General features: G+C 38.4%; 1 protein-coding gene across 1 annotated transcript in view; it reads right to left on the reverse strand.

Moving 5' to 3' along the window:
* The window catches only part of phf1 (PHD finger protein 1), a 39,242-nt gene extending 39,214 nt beyond the window's left edge, over positions 1-28 (reverse strand). Inside the window, exon 1 of the mRNA XM_058376541.1 lies at positions 1-28. This exon is cut by the window's left edge and continues 520 nt beyond it. The gene's annotated coding sequence lies outside the window, so the exon portion shown is untranslated.
* Positions 29-3,451: the final 3,423 nt, after the last annotated feature.

The raw sequence follows: 3,451 nt of genomic DNA on the forward strand, positions 1-3,451 counted from the left end.
CTGATGCCGGAGGCGTGTCGCGGGTTTAAAGGAGAGCTTCTGTCCCTCAACCGCGCGCACGCCTGTGTGTGTGTGTGTATGTGTGTGTGTGTGTGTGTGTGTGTGTGTGTAAGCCCCCCCTCTCTCTGTCTCTCTCTCTCCACTAATTAGCTAAAGTTTCGGACTGTCTTAATTGGCGCGAGCCTAGAGAAGCACGCGGGATTTGTGAGAGAAGTGTTTATACTGTTGAAGTGTTTTATTATTATTATTATTATTATTATTATTATTATTATTATTATTAAGGCGATTAGAATAATGATATCGCTTATTTTTATGTTATTATATTCTATATATATGTACATTCTAATATTTATAACAACAACAACATAATAATAATAATAATAATAATAATAAGAAGAAGAAGAAGAAGAAGAAGAAGGGTTAGGGAAGAGGAAGTGTAATAAAAATATGAACTATATATAAATTATAATTAAATAGTAATGTATTTTATTATTTTTTAATTATTATTTTTTATTATTATTAAGATGTTTAACAGTTTTGTAGATTCTATGCATTATTATTATTATTATTATTATTATTATTATTATTATTATTATTATTATTAATTGGTGTTAGTTTATATACTCTACAGTATTTTTACCTTACTTATCTTACTATCTTATTTTTATATTTATTGTAATAAACATGTTTGTTTATTTATTTATTTATTTATTTATTTGTTTGTTTGTTTGTTTGGGGTTTTTTTTTATTTCCGTTTCTTCATAGCAGATTTCCGCGCCAGAGTAAGCGTCCAAAAATGCATATTTTTCTTTTTTTTAAATACTTTTCCAGACACTGTACATTGAAATTATAAGCTTTATAAGAGATGCACTAGATTTTTATTGCACAGAGTGGTTCGATTAAAAAAATGCTATGATAAAGCTGTGATAAAACGCTCCAAGCTCCTCCTAACTGAAGGCAGATGTAATTCAGTCATCTGCATGCTGTGATATTCAAAATGGCCTCTGGGCAGCACGAGCGTCAGTTCTCTCTCAGCACACAAGAGGGCATGAACACCACACTTCCTCACAAGAAGCAGTTTTTTACCTTCAGCAGCACGCCGGCCTCGTGTTACTGCCGTTTCCCCCCTCACCATTTTATCTTGGGGAATCCCGTCGCCATGTTAAGGGGCTTAGTAGAGAGGAGCTGTGGGCTTCTGGAACAGAAATTACCCAGAAGGCACTGGGATTTTCCAAAGATCACAGATCATTTCATTTCACATAAACACACTGTGTTTAAGACAGGCTGGAAGCAGTGCTCTCCTTGGGGCAAAACAGGGCAAATATTTCCTGGAGAATGCCCCTATGCTTGATAAAATGCAATAAAATGCCTTGTAGGATGGACTTATATTGGAGAAAAGGGGGAAGTGATAACTGCCCCTAATGACTGAAAGAAATGTGATGAAATGCCCTCTAGGGTGTACCTGTGCCTGGGCAGAGATGACAAAAGGCTGACAAGTGTACCATTATGTCTGGGAAAGCATGCTAAAATGCCCTGTAGGGTAACCTTACATTGGAAAAACATGATCAAGTGCCCTAATTACTAATTGTGCTAGATGAAATGCCCTGTAGGATGCACCTTCATGCTTAGAAAATATGTTGAAATGCCCTCTAGGGTGGCACTATGTCTGAGGAGACATGACAAAAGGCCAACAAGGGTACGCTTATTTTGGGGAAAGCACAGTAAATGCCCTCTAGGGTGCCACTGTGTGTGAGATAACATGACAACAGGCCCACAAGGATACCATTATGTATGGGAAAGCCTGCCAAAATGCCCTCTAGGGTAACCTTACATTGGAAAATCATGATAAAGTGCCCTAATTACCACCCTAGATGAAATGTCCTGTAGGATGTCCTGTCATGCTAGAAAACATGTTGAAATGCCCTCAAGGGTGCCGATATGTTTAAGGAGACATGACAAAAGGCCAACAAGTGTACCCTTATTTTTTGGAAAGCACACTAAAATGCCTTCTAGGGTAACCTTGTATTGGAAAAACATGATCAAGTGCCCTAATTATTGCCCTAGATGAAATGTACTCTAGGATGCCCCATCATGCTAAAAAACATATTGAAGTGCCCTCTAGGGTGCCCATGTGTCTGAGGAAACATGACAAAAGGCCCACAAGGGTACCATTATGTCTGGGAAAGCCTGCTAAAATGCCCTTTAAGGGTAACCTTACATTGGAAAAAACATGATCGAGTGCCCTAATTCCTGCCCAAGAAATTGATGAAATGCCCTGTAGGATGCCCCTTTATGCTAGAAAACATGTTGAAATGCCCTGTAGGATGCCCCTACATGCTAGAAAATAAGATGTAGTGCCTTCTAGATTGCCTCAAATGTGCTATTTCAGTAGATGGATGCAGGGCAATACATACTAAACTGAGATGAAGTGCCCTCTAGGTGCCACTATGTCTAAGAAAATGTGCCCATTAGGCTGTTTCTATAGCAGACAAAACATTAATGCACTCCAGATTGCCCCTGTTTTTACACCTACTGAATGTAGGGGTGCTTTTTTATGTTTTGCCCATGGCCATGTGCCTGGTAATATTCCCAAGGAAGAGAAGATCATCATAGTAAACTACTCTCATTTTCTTTAGTGTGTATTTGTGCTTTAAACAGGAAGTCTGCGCTGCTCTGAATATCCTTTAAAGCAGCTAGTTGTCATTTTTACAGCCCTCTATTGGCCATGAAATGAATTGCTGTTATGATGAAAATATTTACCTTAAGCCCTCTTTAGCTCTGTCTGACTTGCTCGGGATATATTCAAAGCCAAAAATGGCTCGGGATATATTCAAAGCATTTTCTAGTTTAAAAAAATAAACTGGAAAATGCTTTGAATATATCCCGAGCCATTTCAGGGTCAGAAAAAAAGAAGAAGAAGTGAACCCAAGCCTAGAATAAAGAACGTACCTAAATAAAATGTAGCTGTTTTACAAGGCATGATAAAGAAGGCTTAAGGTTAATATTTTCATCATAACACAGCAATTCACTTCATGGCCAATAGCGGGCTGTAAAAATGACAAATAGCCGCTTTAAAGGATATTCAGAGCAGCGCAGACTTCCAGTTTAAAGCACAAATACACACTAAAGAAAATTTGAGACGTTTATTCTAATGATCTTCTCTTCCTTGGGTCTGAGGTTGAATATGATCAGACACAGGGCCAGCCCAAAAATTACAGACTGCTTCTTTAATCACTGAAGGACATTACATTATAATATGCTATTAGAAAATAGGAAAGTGTATCATCCTGTTCCACCCTTTTATTATAAGCAGCGATCAGTGGTGTATTGAGGCTCGATGTGAAACATGTTTGTCCGGTGATATGGGAGGAAGCTAACTGACGCCTCACGACAAGCCGTGATGTCAGAATCACAATAGTGGGCCGGGCCTCTGCAGGGTTTTGTGAACCAG

Source organism: Hemibagrus wyckioides, linkage group LG23 (assembly GCF_019097595.1).
Source record: "Hemibagrus wyckioides isolate EC202008001 linkage group LG23, SWU_Hwy_1.0, whole genome shotgun sequence".
Lineage (NCBI taxonomy): Eukaryota > Metazoa > Chordata > Actinopteri > Siluriformes > Bagridae > Hemibagrus > Hemibagrus wyckioides.